Source organism: Chrysochloris asiatica, unplaced genomic scaffold (genome assembly GCF_000296735.1).
Source record: "Chrysochloris asiatica unplaced genomic scaffold, ChrAsi1.0 scaffold00009, whole genome shotgun sequence".
NCBI classification, from domain to species: domain Eukaryota; kingdom Metazoa; phylum Chordata; class Mammalia; order Afrosoricida; family Chrysochloridae; genus Chrysochloris; species Chrysochloris asiatica.
Window position 1 is genome coordinate 18,304,907 of NW_006408527.1, and position 16,821 is coordinate 18,321,727.

Genomic DNA, 16,821 nt, shown 5'->3' on the forward strand with positions numbered 1-16,821 from the left:
AGCCTTCATTAACCAACAAGGTTAATGAAAATGTGAAAGGGAGTTAGATATAGAGAAATTGCTAATGACATGGATTGAGGACATACACAAAAGTGAATTCCTCTAAGCACAATGATGAAACTAGGCACAGAGCTTGTTTGAGATACTTAAAGCAAAAGCAGAACCAGACAATGATATAGAGTCCAAACTACATCCAAATAAAATCACGTTCTATTTCACAGAACATATGGTGGCCATTAAGAGATACATGACTGTATTTTTGATTGTGAAAGAAAAGGAGGAATAAGAATTCATGGGAGGCTTTATTACAGGGAGTGGAGAGAACGGATTCTAAAATGGAGGAACAACTTTCCAAGAAGAGAAAATACCATATGAGAGGCATTCACTGATGAAGGATATATGAGAAATGAAGTCAGGTGATGGAATTGTAATCTAAAGCAAGATTTTTGTCTCTTTTCACTTAGAATCTCTTTTGAATACAGCTGTGTATGTCTCTTCATTCCATAATTACTTACTGGGTATCAACCACAAATTGACAGTGCTCACTTCAAGAGGGAGAATATAACTTTTTAAATTTACTGACAAAAATATGTAGGATGCTGTGGTGTAGTGAATGCCTCTTATATGCCTCTTCTAGCCTTAGTCTCTTAACTCCCACCAAAGGACTATTTTTGTAATGAAGATGATAGGATGACATGATTCAGCTGAGGATATGAGTTCACTGTAACTGTAAACCTTTTGAAATTCTAGCATAAGTAAAAATTTAGCCATTTCAGAAGAAGGGATAGGGCATCTCACTACCATTAAAGAGGAGCCAGGAGTGGAGGATGTCATTTGAACCCTGAGATCCCTGAGCAATGAACCCAGGAGCAGAAAGGTGAGACACTAGAGGAGTGGCAAAACCAAGAACTAGAGAGTGAGCTACAGCAAGTAAAGCTGAGTGACTTTGAGCAGGAGGCTTGCCCAGAGAATGGGATGCCCCAGGCACTTAATTGAAGGGAGGCTAGGTTTGTTGACCCACCGAGCTAGAGTTGAGTGCCTTCAGCTGAGGCTTATAATAGAATGGTGTGTCTTGTGGGCATTTATCAGCTGCTCCAAAAAGTTTTGTTAACACTGAGTGGATAAAGACAGAGGCCTCTCTGTGAGCACAGCTGAGGAGAGATTGTCCTGACTGGAACAATTGTGCCCTGAGCGTTTCTGACCTGAATTATAACCTGTTAACGTCCTCGGTAAACTATACAACTGTGAGTATGTGTCTGAATGCTTCAGGGCCATTACAATCACTTTTCAAACAATAATAATAGTTCAGTGCCATTATTTTTCTGAAAATACTTTGCAACAGAAGGCTGAAACCAGTGAGTGGCCCCTATGCCCTTTACATTTAAAACAACAGCCACTATGTGCTTGGCATTGCTTGGAATACTGTATGGATATTACGTGATTTAATCTTCAAAATAATTATATGAGTTAAGCATTGTTGTTAGATTCTGTTGAGTTGATTTCAACTCATAGCAACTCCCCCATGTGACACTTTGCAGCTCTAGACCACTACACTTCCTGTGTATACTGGATCACAATATAAGTTTCAATGCGTGTCAAAGTTAAAAATGTTTAAAAGTCACTGCTTTAGCACCTGTACCTTTTCTTCTTCCTTACTTGGACAATTCTTACTCATCCTTCTATCTAGCTCAAGACTTCCTTGGTCAAGCCTTTTTTTTTTTGATTCCCCACAGGAATCTGATGGCAACAGAATATTTTTATCAAAGTACTTACCACATATCTTTTTGTGTGCATCCTCTATTGTACTGAAATCAAAACAATCAGGAAGTTTTAGTCATCTTTCAATGTTGAAGAGAGTGGCTTTACCCTTTATTGTTGTGGTGTGGCGCTGCAGGGTAAGAGCAGGACTGCTAACTGCAAGGTCTGCGGTTCAAACCCACAGGCCACTCCGTGGAAACCCTAAGTTGGAAATGACTTGATGGCACTTAAAAACATGACCAACGGACTCCTACACTTCATCTTCAAATACTCACCTTTAAAGATAGTGGTGATTTTAAGACTCTATCAGAAGTTAGCAGATCCATCAATTCTTTTAAGTTATAAAAGAAAATCAACACTACTTTAATTCTCTTTCAGAGTCCTGGTGTGGCACTATAGGACAATGCACTGGACCACAAGGTCATTTGAATCATAAGGCTGGTAGGTCAAACTCACTAGCCGTTCCTCGGAAATCCCAGACAGGGTACCTATGAGTCGGAACCCACTCAGTGGCACTTAACATCAATGACAACTTCTCTTTCAGCTGAACACATGAGAGCAATAAGACAACTTTTTGTTAAAAAAAAAAAAAATACAAACTACTAATAAAAGGAGCTCTGGTAGCGTAGAGGTTACGAATCGGGCTGCGAAACTTAAGGCCAGTAGTTCTAAACTACCAGCTGTTCCGCGGGAGAAAGATGAGGGGTTCTGCTCCCGTAAAGATTTACAGCCTCGGAAACCCTGTACAGGGTCGCTATGGGTCGGAAACGACTCGACGGCACACAACAACAACAATCAGACCTTATTTCAGTTCTTACTAGGTCTGCTGCTGCTACTGTTGTGCCATCAGTTCGACTCATGTTGTTATGTGCCGTGGAGTTGGTTCCGACTCATAGTGACCCTGTACAGGGTTTCCGAGGCTGTAAATCTTTACAGGAACAGAAAACCTCATCTTTCTCCAGCAGAACTGCTAACCGTGAGATTAGCAGCCCATAACCGCTACGCTACAGTCATAGCGACCCTGTATAGGGTTTCCAAGGAGCCACAGGTGGGTTTGAGATACCCACCTTTCAGTCTAGTTCTTATCCTACAACAGTGCTACACAAAGATAAGCTGTGTAGTAGAAGCTAATCATAGCAATTTTGAAAAATAATGCCAGGAAGCAATCTAAAAACCCATCCGTGGGAAACAGGTTAAAGAATTGGAGGATTAATCCAATAGAGCAATACTATCTAAGTTTTTTACGTCAAGGATAAACCTTGAAAAATTATGCTGAGTGAAATAAATCAGTCACAAAGGGGCAAATATTGTATTATACTGCTTACATGAAATAAACAAATATATAGAAAACAATGATTATTAATGGTTACTAGTAGTAGGCGAAGAAGCTCTGGTTGGTGTAGCGGTTACGAAATCGGGCTGCAAACCGGAAGGTCAGCAGTTCAAAACTACCAGCTGTTCCCCGGGAGAAAGATTAGGCTTTCTGCTGCCATAAAGATTTACAGCCTGGAAAACCCTGTACAGGGTCGCTATGAGTTGGAACCGATTCCATGGCACACAGCTACCTACCACCAGTGGTAGGCGAAAAGGGAGTTTTTGTTTGAGGGAGTGAGTTCGCTGAGTTTATGTCAATGGTAATGAAATGTTTTGAATGAGGATATGTTGGCACAGGAAAAATCTAATCAGTGTCACTGAGTTATAAATGTGAAAACAAATATTTTGGTGTGGATGTTTTCACCAGAATAAAAAGAGAAAAAAAAAATAGTGTTATATGTATACTTTATAGAAACCTATCCATGATTTTGTTTTGTTTCAACAACGTGTGTAACTATATATATATATATATATATAATAATACCAGTTTTTTTTTAAATGTGGCACATGCCGAAAGTCAGGAAGGATCTACCATTGTGCTGTAAGATAAACACTGGACTGTTGGCCGCAAGATAGGCAGTGGCGGTTCAAAACCAACAGCAGCTGCTCAGTACCTTACACAGGGTCACCTTGATCCTCTTAACAACCAACAATAACAGTAAACTATCCTGAGTAGAGATGGTAGACTGTTAACTTTGCACTTCTATACTGTTTGCATTTTTTAAAAAAAAAACAAGCACGTGCATTTTAGATTGTTTTAAACATTTTAACTGTAAAATTAAAAAGTTGTGATCCTGGTCAGTATTGTGAAATAAATTTTAAACTAGCTTTTCACATCTGAAATGTTTAAGAAGCGAAGGGACTAAACCTAAACTGAGATGTACCAATACTTAATACCTACAGGTTCGATGCAGCTTTGACAGGTTATTTCTTCGTCGGGCCCATAATCCAAGGTTTACACCAGCTTTGTAACTGAGAGCCGCAGCATTTCCTCCAGGTGTAGCTTTTGAACAATGACTTTCAAACTTTAAGGCGTTTAAGACTCACTGAGAGTCGTGCTGAATAAAATCCCATCTCCTCTTTCGCGAGACCTGGGTGTGACTCCGTCAAAATGGGCAATTTCAAATGAGCACACACGTGCCTATAACGTAGTGGTCCGGGGGAAAATACTTTATAAACCCTTAAGAAATATCGAGGTCATTCGCCCTGCCTATCGCTCTCACCTTTTCTACAAAGTGCCTCGTTATTCTAGTTTAAAAACCGTCAATCCAACTCTTTCGATCTTACGTTTGAAACTTGTTGGCGGGAACATCTTAACACTCAACTTCCTTTTTATGTTGCGTGTAACTCCAGCCCACGAGAGTTCATCTTTTAACCCTTCCCCCACTAACCCTTCTTCCGCCCGGCGCGACAGTCTCCACCGATGTCCCCCCACGCCTCAAGCTCCTCCCGCACGCAGCCCACCTCCAGGGCCTGCAAATTGGTTGTACCGTTGCCTGTCCCCCACGTCGCAGCTCGGCTTCCCAGTCCCAGACTCCCGATATCCCGCAGATTAAACCAAAGAGCCACACCTTACGGGCACTCCATCAGTCGCTCCCCCGCCGAGCCTCAGACATCAGTCTCAGAGCCTAAGGCTCAGGCAGCATTTTGAAGCGGCGAGTAAAGAAGACGCAATTCCGGCCTTTCAAACGCGGCTCAAACAAGAACTTCCGGTGACGCACTCGGAAACCATAGATGCGAGCATTTGGAGGACTAGAAAGCTAGACAGACTGAGCTCGCCCTACCATAGAGCCGATCCTAATTCAGGGAGAGAACGTTGCAGGATTTGCACGAGTTAAAGGAGGTTCTGACTGAAAAGGTTTCGGGGAAGTTGCAGCAGTTTGTGGTATTTATTGACACTCGCCCGCGACATCAGAAAACTGGGAGGAGAGAAACCTAGAAACGTAGTCAAAGGCAGCCTTCCCCCTTTGGAAGAACTATTCTCCCTTTGCCACTTCCTGTGTTCTAAAGCATTATCTTGAACTCAGCATGGTTTACTCATTCTTACTTTCCATGCGTGGCTAGAAAGAGAAACAGACGTCCTAGTGCCTTAACTGGGGGAGACAAGACTTGTATGCACACAAGTAAGATATGTAAGAAATGCTAAAAGGCGAGAAAAACAGCTTACTATGGATCACATAATTGAATCTAACATTGCCTCTAATATAGAAATGCCTTCAATAAACCTCACAGGCAGACATGGCCCTGTAGGATCAACACAGGCCTGCTAGCCACAAAGTTGGCTGTTCAAACCCACCAGCTTCTCCTTGAAAACCCTGTACATGGTCACTTTGAATCAGAACTATCTCGATTGCACTTAACAACAATGCCAAATAGATTTTATTTCAAAGTGATTCCAAATGTTAAAAGATTTTACTGAACCGAAATACGTTGCCTTGCAATTTCTGTTGGTCCTAGTTTTGCACTTGGAGAGAAAAAAAAGAGTAATCACTCCTCCCAATATGAGTATTCAATTCTTTGAAAGCTGCTACTAAGGAGTCCTGATGTGGCGCTGTGGACTAATGCGCCAGACTGGAAAGCCGTTTGAACGGCAAGATTGGTGGTTCAAGCTCCCCAGCTGCTCCTTGGAAACTACAGGGTCGCTATGAACTGCAAGGTCGGTGGTTCAAGCTCCCCAGCTGCTCCTTGGAAACTACAGGGTCGCTATGGGTCAGAACTGACTGACTCGATGGCACTTAACAACAACAACTATGGCCCCATCCCTAACTCCCTTTTCCTTCCCCACACCAATCTTAAAAATCCCCAGGAGCATTCAACTATCTAGTTTCCAAATCCTGACCACCCTGTTTGCCAGGTGAGTGAATAGCATTATCTTCTGGAAAAGCGTCAGTTTGTCCTGTTTAAAGTGTAGTTCCCAGCAACTAGATACAAATCTATGCAAAGTAAAATGGGTCAATGACCTCCCTTAATTTGCGTATTGCTCCTGCTCTATTTACTAGAGATATCTATAATAGCTGAGAGCTTCAGAGTCTGTACACGCAGTTGAAAAACTCATTTCTTTTTCACAGTTGGTTGTATCTTAAAGTCAACAACCACCTCCCTCAAAAAAAGTGGGTAGGGGGAGTGCTAGGTGAACTGCAACTGTTTTCCCTATACTTTTATGCTTTTTTTAAATTCTCAAACAAGAATTTGCTTTGTTTGTTTTAAGTAGTATCTGGTTTAGGTACCTTCCTTTCTTCTAGTCTTTCGGAATTCTGATCCTGTCAGGCAATTCAGTTTGATCAAGGAAAGATACTCAAATGAAGCAAAGTGTAAGTAATTTGTTAAATGTAAAGCTGATGATCTTGTCTGTAAACCTTCACTCAATTCAAGAGAAAAAGTTTTAAAAAATAAAATAAAGAAAAAAGATAGCCAACCAATGAAACGATACGTGATAGAATGAATGTAAAACTAATGTTCTCCCATGTAAACTATCACATAATTCACAATAAAACATTTATTAAAAAAAAGAATTGTGAGAATGTTGCAAGAGAGAGGGGAGAACTTCAGTCTGTAGTACATAAAGATGCTCTGAGATGGAACCAACTTGATGGTATCTAACAACAACATACTGATTTGATCTTCCATGGATTCAATTCTACTTCTCTTTCTTTCAATCTTAATATTAATCTTAATATTAATCTTCTCTATTTCTAGTTGATTTTTTGTATGGTTTCTAATACTTTCATTCACTTTTTCAGTTTGTTCTTGAATTCTTCAAAAAAATTTTTATGTGTTATACTTGCTTTCATCTGCAGCTTTCTTGATCATTTTCTCTTTCCATTGAAGGTAACTAAATATCATTGTTTTAAATTTCTTAACAGATAGTCCTGATACCATTTCTGGTATATTTCCTCTGTACTTTGGTTACTTGTTTGAGCCAATCTGTTTTGCTTGTTTATGTAAGGTGAAATTGCCTGTTGTGTCTGAGACATTGTGATGTCACTGTACTTATATTAAATGTATATTTCATTAAAAAAAAAAAAAGATACCCAACCTTACTTATAACATGAAAATATAAATCAAAACCACCAGGAGAAATGATTTCACCAAAAAAATTCATCTTTAAAGTTTCTGACTAATGCAAAGCAGTAGTAAAAAATGTGAAGCAACAGGATTCATTCCTGTCAGGAATATAAACTGTTAAAATCACTTTGAAGAGCACTTTGACATGATCTTGTAGAGTTGATTATGTGAATAATTTTACTTCGTTGAGTACACATAGAGCATACAAGAATATGGATAGCAGCATTGTTTGTAATACCTTAAAATTGTCGTTGTTAAATGCCATCTAGTCAGTTCCATCCAACCCATAGCAACCCTGTATACAGGGTTTCTGAGGAGACGCTGGTGAGCTTGAACCGCCAACCTTGTAATTCAAACAGCTTTGAGGTCTGGCACATTAACCCACGGTGCCACACCGGGACTCTACCATACAACTGAAAACATCCAAATGTTTATAAAAGGAGGAGATGAATAAAGAAACTATAGTATATTCATTGTTGCCAAGGCATTTCCAACTCATGATGACCGTGTATAGGGTTTCCAAGGAGGGTTTGGTGGATTTGAACTGTTGATCTTTCAGTCCAGTGCTTATCTTACAGCACCATACTAGGACTCCAGTATATTAATTAGTATACATCAATTCATACAATTAGACATTCAATATACAATTTATTACTATGAAACAGTGAAAATAAACTTTAAAAATTATAATAGATTACAGGGTAGCCTCAAAGAAAAATAATAAGCCTGCACATCAAAATAAGAAAAGAGGAAAATCAGAAATATTTAGTAAACATTAACACAACAGAAATGAAAATGAAAAGAAACCCACAAACAAAATTAAACTCAGTATCTGGTAGCGTAGTGGTTACGAATTGGGCTGCGAGCCTCAGGGTCAGCAGTTCAAAACTACCAGCTGTTCTGGGGGAGAAAGATGAGACTTCCTGCTCCCGTAAAGATTTACAGCCTTGGAAACCCTGTACAGGGTCGCTATGAGTCGGAACCAACTCCACGGCACATAACAACAACAACATAGAAAATTATGTGGAACAAAGAATCCAGTAACACCACACACACATACACAGAAAAAATGACAGCAATTAATTCATATCTATTGATAATTATACTGAATATAAATGGATTAAATGTACCAGTCAAGAGACATAGAGAGCAGAATAGGTATGAAAACAAGATCCTGCAATATGCTGCCTACAAGATGCATATAAAGAAGATAGAGACATCCTAAATGCCCATCAACAGAAGCATGGTTAAGCAAACTTTGTACAAACACACAATGGAATACTACAAAATGCTGAAGAATAATGATGAATCTGTGAATACCTTACAACATAGTTTAACCTGGAAGATATTATGCTGCATGAAATTAATCACTAAAGGACAAATATTGTATGAGACTAATGTTGTAAAAAGTTTCTTGATAAAGGATCTATGATAGGTACAGGGGTGGGGATTCTTCACAGGCTAGAGGGTAGACACATGTTAACATGAGTGACAGGGCAGGCAGTATACAACAAGAGGGAGGAAGGATGAAGGTAGTGGTAGACACAGAGGAATGCAGTAGTTAAAGTGGATAGAAGTAAATACTGTTAACTGTTGGTACGTGGAGGGAATTGCAACCATATAATGAAGCAAAGTATATGATTTGTTGACTATAAAGCTGATGATCTGCTCTGTAAACCTTTACTCAATTCACAATAAAAAGTGGAAAAAATGTAAGTTGCAGTAGCATACATAGTTTTATACCATATATAAAAAAATTTAAACATAGCAAATATTTTTTAACTTTATACTGTGAAATGGGTGAAGGGTTACAAAGCACGTTGTCAGTTTTCTATTCAACAATTCATACACATTTTGTTTCATGTCATTGATTGCAATCCCCACAATGTAATATAATGTATCCCACTTCTTCCCTGGGTATTCTGTTTCTATCTTTCTTTCCTAGCCCTTCTGAACTTTGCCCTTGGGTAGATGCTGCCTTTTTAATCTCAAATAGCTGACTATTCTAAGCTGTGTATGCCTCACTTAGCAACCCTGTACAGGGTTTCCAAGGAGCAGCTGGTGGGTTTGATCTGCTGACCTTGTGGCTCATACTCCAGTGGTTATCCTACAGTGCCAGCACTTAAAAGTTCTAAAAGTCTAAAGAAATGCAAATCAGGGGTAAACCACACAATTTATAAGAGGGGTTCCATTTAAGGTGGAAGAAGGCGTTTTCTGTAGGAGAAGAGAATACAGGAAACTTCTTTGTATAGCTCAAGTGTTGTATCTTTGGTAGAGTGGTGGACAAAAGATTATAGTCTTCTTTATGAAGACTGTCAATGATGTTTGTACCTTTTAATATGTCTGAAGTGGTTCATAAAAAATTTAAAGAAAGACTGTATAGGCCAATAACACTGACTTCTAATTCCTTTAGAACTGAAAGGGATCTTAGAAAAATCACCTGATTTCCTGTTCATCTCTTTGTCCATTTTTCTATAGTTTTGTTTTTTCTTATGAATTTCAAGATAATTTTATATAATCTGGATATTAATCTTTCTTGGTTATATGTATTCATATTACAAATAATAGCTTCAAGTCTATAGCTGGTGTTTAATTTTTTAATGTTGTCTTTTGATGAACAGAACTTTTTATTAATGGACTACTATTTTTCATGTTTGTTTTTAAGTGGTTACCCAGTCATAGCAACCCTGTACAATGTTTCCTAGGCTATAAATCTTTGTGACTCGCAGTCCAATGTTTATCTTACAGAGCCACTGCATTCCCTTTTTGTTTTAATCTTTAGATTTTGCTTTTTTTTTTAATCTTTATTATTAAGACATTAATTACTGTCCTTCAGGTCATAAAGATATGCTTGCATGTTTTCTTCTCATATTTCAGATTTAAGCCACCAAGAATTGCCTTTTGTGCATGTTGTATCCAATTTAATTTTGTTCCAGTTGAATAATAAACATGACAGCTCCATTTATTGAATGGTCTATAAACTTTTGAATTAATCTTTCCTTCCCACTTAACATAACCAGCGAAGGTTTTTAGAAAAGACTTCAAAAAATGAGTATGATTTCAAGATACTGAGATGGGAGAAGCCATGCAAAAAAGGGACATGGAATAAAGAATAGGGAGAGGAGTTGTTTTTCTTGTTGTTAGGTGCTGTCAAGTCCGTTCTAACACCAAGTACTTATGCACAACAGGACGAAACACTGCCTAGCCCTGCGCCATCATCATATCATTGTTGCTTGAAACCACTGCTTCTGCCACTATGCCAATCCATCTCATTGGGAGTCTTCCTCTTTAGCGCTGACCTCCACTTTACCTAGCATGATGTCCTTCTCCAGGGGCTGGTCCTTCCTGATAATATGTCCAAAGCGTGAGAGACGAAGTCTTACCATTCTGGCTTCTAAGGAGCATTCTGGCAGTGCTTCTTCCAACATAGATTTATTTGTTTTTCTAGCAGTCGACGGTACTTATTCTTCTTCAACACCATAACTCAAAGGCCTCAATTCTTCTATGGTCTTCTTTATTCATTGTCCAACTTTCACATGCATATGAAACCATTGAAAATACCATGGCTTTGGTCATGTGCATCTTAGTCCTCAAAGCGACATCTTTGCTCTTAAACACTTTAAAGTGGTCTCACGCACCAGATTTGCCTAATACAATATGTCGTTTGATATCTTGACCTGACCAACTGCTTCATTGAGTTTGATCATGGATACAAGCAAAATAAAGTCTTTGACAACTTCAATCTTTTCTCCATTTATTATGATGCTATTTATTGGTCTTGTGGTGAGGACTTTTGTTTTCTTTACATTGAAGTGCAACCCATACCTTCTTCAGTTAAGTTGATCTTCATCAGTTAAGTATTTCAAGTCTTATTCTCTTTCAGCAAGCAAGGTTTTACCATCTACATATTGTGAATTGTTAATGAGTCTTCCTTCAATTCTGATGTCACATTCTTCATCTAATCCACCTTCATTATGATGTGCTCAACATGCAGATTGAAGAAATGTGTTGAAAGAATACAACCCCAGGGCACAGCATTCCTGATTTTGAACCTTTCAGTGTCCTCTTATTTTGTTCTAACAACTGCCTCTTGGTCTATGCACAGGTTCCTCATTTACTATTCCATAATCCTCATTCTCCACAATGTTGTCTATAGCTTGTCATGATGCAGAGTCGAAAGTCTTTGCACAGTCAATAAAGTTCAGGCAAACATCATTCTGATAAATTCTCTGCATTCAGTCAAGATCCATGTGACATCAACATATCCTTTCTTCCATGTCGTCATCTGAATCTAGCTTGTACCTCTGTCTGTTCCCTGTCAATGTATTGTTGAAGCCATTTTGGATCATCTTCAGCAACATTATACTTTCATGTGGTATTAATGATATTGTTCAATGATTTCTTCATTCCACTGGACCACCTTTCTTTGGAATGGGTACAAATATGGATCTCTTCCAATCAGTTGCTCTCTTCCAAATTTTTTGGTATAGATAAGTGAGTGTCTCCAATGCTGTATCAGTTTGCTGAAATATTTCTATTTGTATACCATCAATTCCTAGAGCCTTGTCAGTGCACCTTGAACTTCTTTCTTCAGTACCATTGACTCTTGATCTTTAAAGGGTTGAGCATTGTTCATTTCATTTCTTTTCTTTTTTTGGCACAATGTCTGATGCTTTCCATATCGGTCAATATTTTATTCATAGCATCCTTCAATATTCAAGTCCAGGCTTAAATGTTTTCTTCAGTTCTTTCAGCTTGAAGAATGCTAAGTGTGTTCTGTCCTTTTTGTTTTCTAACTCCAGATCTTTTCACATATCATTATGATACTTGACTTTGTCTTCTGTTCAGCTCTTTTACTTTCTAATTTTTCCTATTTGCTTTAGTATGTCTATATTGGAGAGAAATTTTCAGTGTCTCTTCCAACATTCATTTTAGTGCTTTCCTTCTTTCTTATCTTCTTAATGGTCTTTTACTACCTGTATAATGTTCTTGATGTCATTTCACAATTCTTCTGGTCTTCAGTCATTATGTCTAATGCATCAAATCTGTCCTTGAGATGATATCCAAATTCAGGTGGAATATGTTCATGGTCAAATCTTTGCCTTTCTTGGGCTTGTTTTCATTTTCTTCAGCTTCAGCCTGAACTTGCGTATGAGCAATTATTTTGGGTGATGATGTGGAGCTTTTCCATCATCTCTTTTCCACATCAGGACTCTTTATATGAGTTAATGCTTATTATAATATGAATTGGAACCCACTCTATAACTCTGGTAGCATAGTGGTTACGAATCGGGCTGTGCACCTTAAGATCAGCGGTTCGAAACTACCAGCCGCTCCGTGGGAGAAAGATGAGGCTTTCTACTCCCATAAAGATTTACACCCTCGGAAACCCTGTACTGGGTCGCTATGGGTCGGAACCGACTCGACGGCACTTAACAACAACATATGTCAGACACTGTTCTAAGCAATTTCCACACAAGTATATTGTCTTATCATCACAACTACTCTGTGGTCCTGAGACAGAGAAGAAGTAGGTTGCTTCCCATCACAATGTTGTTGTGTTAGGTGCCATTCAGTCTGCTGTGACTCATAGCAATCCTATGCACCACTATGGTGGTGGTGGTTGTGTGTGGTGGAGTCAGTTCCGACTCATAGCGACCCTGTACAGGGTTTCCGAGGCTGTAAATCTTTATGGGAGCAGAAAGCCTCCTCTTCCTCCTGCGGAACAGCTGGTAGTTTTGAACTCCTGAACTTGAGGTTCGCAGCCCGATTTGTAACCACTACGCTAAAGAAAAGTCCAGCTTTGTAGTGCATATATATCTTTTCAGTTTTTCAATTACATATATCAGTCTTTTCTTTAAAAAAGCAAAACTGACTTGAGATGTTTCCTCACTAAGTGATTTCTGTACATTTACCTCTGTTGTATTATTCTAATACAGCTTGATTATTTATGATGGCATAATATCCCATAACCTATTGGACAGCAGTAAATTTTGGTCATTTATGTCATTTCAATTTTTTCCAATTAAAATGCCATAATCATCTCTTCTGTGGTTATATTTTTTGTTTATCTCTGATGTGGTTTTGTGTTTGTTTTGGTTTTTGACAAATTCTGAAAATAGAATTTTTAGACCAGCGTAATCACTTCTAACACAGGTACTAAGGATGGAATTAAAGGAAGGCAACATTAGCTAACAAAAAACCCTTTAGTGTCCCACTCAAAAAGCCTTACAGCAGGGGATTCTCTATGCTAGCCTGAGTGGTGGTGGTGGTGTTGCTAACTGCCTTGAGTCAGTTGTGACTCAGCTATGTTGTATAGGCTTTCCAAATAGCGGATGTTGGGTTTGAACTGGCAATCTTGAAGCAGTCCAGTGTTTATCCTATAGCGCCACACCGGGACACTTAGCTATATTGTTAAGTGCTGTCTAGTCGGTTTCCCAGGAACGGCTGGCGAGTTTGAACCGCCGAACTTATGGTTAAGACTGACCTTGTGGTCAGGTGCTTACTTATCCTACAGTGCCACTGAACAGGGCAGTAGTCAAATTATTGATGACGGTGGGAGAGAAGAGCCTACAATCCCAAAATCAGTAAAAATTCTCTCTGCTCGTTTTCCTATCTTTCTGGCTTAGTAGGTCTTTTGTCCCCAAAGTCATGGTTTGGGTCATTTAAAATTACTTGGAAGCCTTCAGGAGGAATCTTATTGCCCCTCCGCAGGTCCTTTGTGCGACATGACATGACTAAATCCAGTTGTTTCAGAACAATATATTTTTATTTTCTCTTACAAAGACTTTTCCCCCCCAGTGTCGTGGTTAGCTTTTAGCGTTGATTTCCACCCTATTTAGACCTGATGCCACTATTACACTTCAGAAGGGTTACATCACTAGTTTCTTAATCCTGAACCGATTATAAATCAAAGAAGTTTACCTAATAATGGTTATTAAATAGACAGATATTTAGCCATTCCTACTTAGCTGGTAATGATGGTGAAAGGTGCAAAAATTGCCTTTACAGTTTCTCTTCCGCTTACTGATCTTGATTTTTTTTTTGGTTTAAAGTACTTTGAAAAAAGCAGGCTAGAATAGTGTGTACAAATGTTCTCATTCTTATGTAAGACTTCACAGTAGACTCTGTTAGCACAAGAAGCCCGGATAGCTCAGTCGGTAGAGCATCAGACTTTTAATCTGAGGGTCCAGGGTTCAAGTCCCTGTTCGGGCGCTTGCTTTTTCATATCCTCTTTATTTTTGTTTTTTCCCTGTTAGCACTGAAAAACAAAAAACCTCCCTTCTTGCTGGTAAATCACATTGCAAAACCGAGAAATTAACTGAGTTTGCATGAACTGAATTCCATTAAAAATGAAAACACTGTGATTATTAAAGTTCTATGTAACAGGACCGTTAAGCAATCCACGGGTTAAAAAAAACGCAAACGCCCGAACAGGGACTTGAACCCTGGACCCTCAGATTAAAAGTCTGATGCTCTACCGACTGAGCTATCCGGGCGCTCCTATGAGAAGTTTCTCTTCTGTTTACTTGATAGAATTCTAACAGATTGTTTCTCTTTGTTGGATTAAATTTAACTTTTAATTACATTTAAAGCTTTCTTCCACAAAGTAAAATAAATTATAATTCTTTGTTTTTCTCTTTTTTTTTTTTGCTTTTACTAAAACATGTTCTTCGAGCTCCCTCATATTTTATGTTTAATAGATTGCCAATATACTAAAGTCTCAAAAAGTAAATTGTTAAGTGCTGCTGAGTCGATTCCGACTCATAGCAACCCTGTATAGATTTTCCAAGAACAGCTGGTGAGTTTGAAGCGCTGAGCTTGAGGTCCAGTGCTTATCCTACAGCGCCACTCTAGGGTTCCAAAAGTAAATTGTTAAGTGTCCTTGAGTCAGTTCACGACTCGACTCACAGCAACCCTGTGGGTTTCCAAGGAGCGGCTGCTGAGCCCACCTAGTGGTTGAAACTGTCAGTTGAGTGCTTATCCTACAGAACCACACACAACAAATGACAGAATAATGAGCAGTTAAGAAAAGCATTCAAAATTCATACAATTTGTTTTTTTTCATCTCTCTTCCCTGATGCTGCTAAATGTCATTCAGTCGAATCCAATTTATTGTGACCTATCTGGTGTGGCGCTGTAGGTTAATACGCCAGACTGCAAAGCTGTTTGAACTTCAAGGTCAGCAGTTCAAGCTCACCAGCTGCTCTTTTGGAAGGCACTCAAAATGCCACTGGGGACGAGCTGCCTCCTCAAAGTAGAGTTGACCGTGATGACTGGAATGGAGTAAAGCCTGGGAGAAAAGCCTGCACGGGACCTTCATTTGCTGATGGGGCACAATTCAAAATGAAGAGAAACCGCTGTAAACATCCATTGAAAAGAAACATGGAATGTTGTACCAAGTATGAATCTGGGAAAATTGGAAGTTGTCAAAAACTAAATGGAATGCATGAACATCGATATCTTAGGCATTAGTGAGCTGAAACGGAAGGATATCATGTTTGGTAAGGTGGAAGGTCAGAGAAAAAGACGAAGACCCCCAGCGAGATGGATTGGCCAAGTGGCAGCATCGATGAACTCAAGCGTGGCAACAGTAGTGAGGTTGGCCCAGGATCGGGCAGTGTTTCGTTCTGCTGTGCATAAGGTCACTATGAGTCGGTACCAACTCGATGGCACCTAACAAAAACAGCAGGGTCCTGAACCGACTCGACGGCACTTAACAACTGTGGGGTTAATGTGCTAGACTGCAAAGTCGTTTTGAACCTCAAGGTTGGTGGAAACCCTATATGGGGTTGCTATGGGTCGGAACCAACTCTACGTCACTTAACAACAAAGACAACAGAAAGATTTCTTAATTTTAGCTATTCTACTGAAGCATATTACAATAGCTTCCCCATTTTTGAAAAATAAATTCCCACTCATCAAGTAAAGTGGTTTGTTAAATAAGCGTTCCTTAACAGGGTCACTATGGATCGGAACTGACTCATTGGTACTTAACAATAACAACAACAACACTAAAGAAGGAAATGAACATTTGATTCATGAATGAAACAGCTAATCGGAAAGTAAAAGTGACTATAAAGGTAGGTTTCAATTAAAGTTGTTGGAAAGGGAATTTAGATCTTCAATTATAGATTCTGATTGAATTTTTGCCTTTTTCCTCCTTCTAGGACTCCTGCTGTGGCGCTGTAGGATCAACACTGGACTGCGAGCCACAAGGTAGGCAGTTCAAACATATCAGCTGCTCCTCCGAAACCCTATACAGAGTCTTTATGTCAACTGCAGTTAACAACAAGCCAAGTTGCTAGATTCCTGGTTTGGTGCTGTAGGATAAACACTGATTACTGCAAGGTTGGCAGTTCAAATCTACCATTCACACCTTGAAAACCCTATACACTCAGCCAAGACAGATTCAAAAGATGAATTACCTAAGATAGTTTCAATATGTATCAATGAGAATAACATGCTGTATTAAGAGTAAAAATCTAGAGATCAATCTAGTTTTTCCTGACGTCAGTTTCATTGACCCTGAAATATAGGATGTGGAACACCAGATAATGAAATTTCAAATAATTCATTCTTTGTTTCTGGGAATTTGAGGTTTCTGAACACAATGAACAACAA

General features: G+C 39.0%; 2 non-coding genes across 2 annotated transcripts; one reads left to right on the forward strand and one right to left on the reverse strand.

Annotated features, from left to right (window-relative positions):
- The first annotated feature begins 14,339 nt into the window (after nt 1-14,339).
- TRNAK-UUU lies at nt 14,340-14,412 on the forward strand. Its single transcript has one exon. It is a non-coding gene; the product is annotated as a tRNA-Lys (tRNA).
- A 211-nt stretch (nt 14,413-14,623) lies between these two features.
- On the reverse strand, nt 14,624-14,696 carry TRNAK-UUU. The gene has a single exon. It is a non-coding gene; the product is annotated as a tRNA-Lys (tRNA).
- Between the last annotated feature and the right edge of the window lie 2,125 nt (nt 14,697-16,821).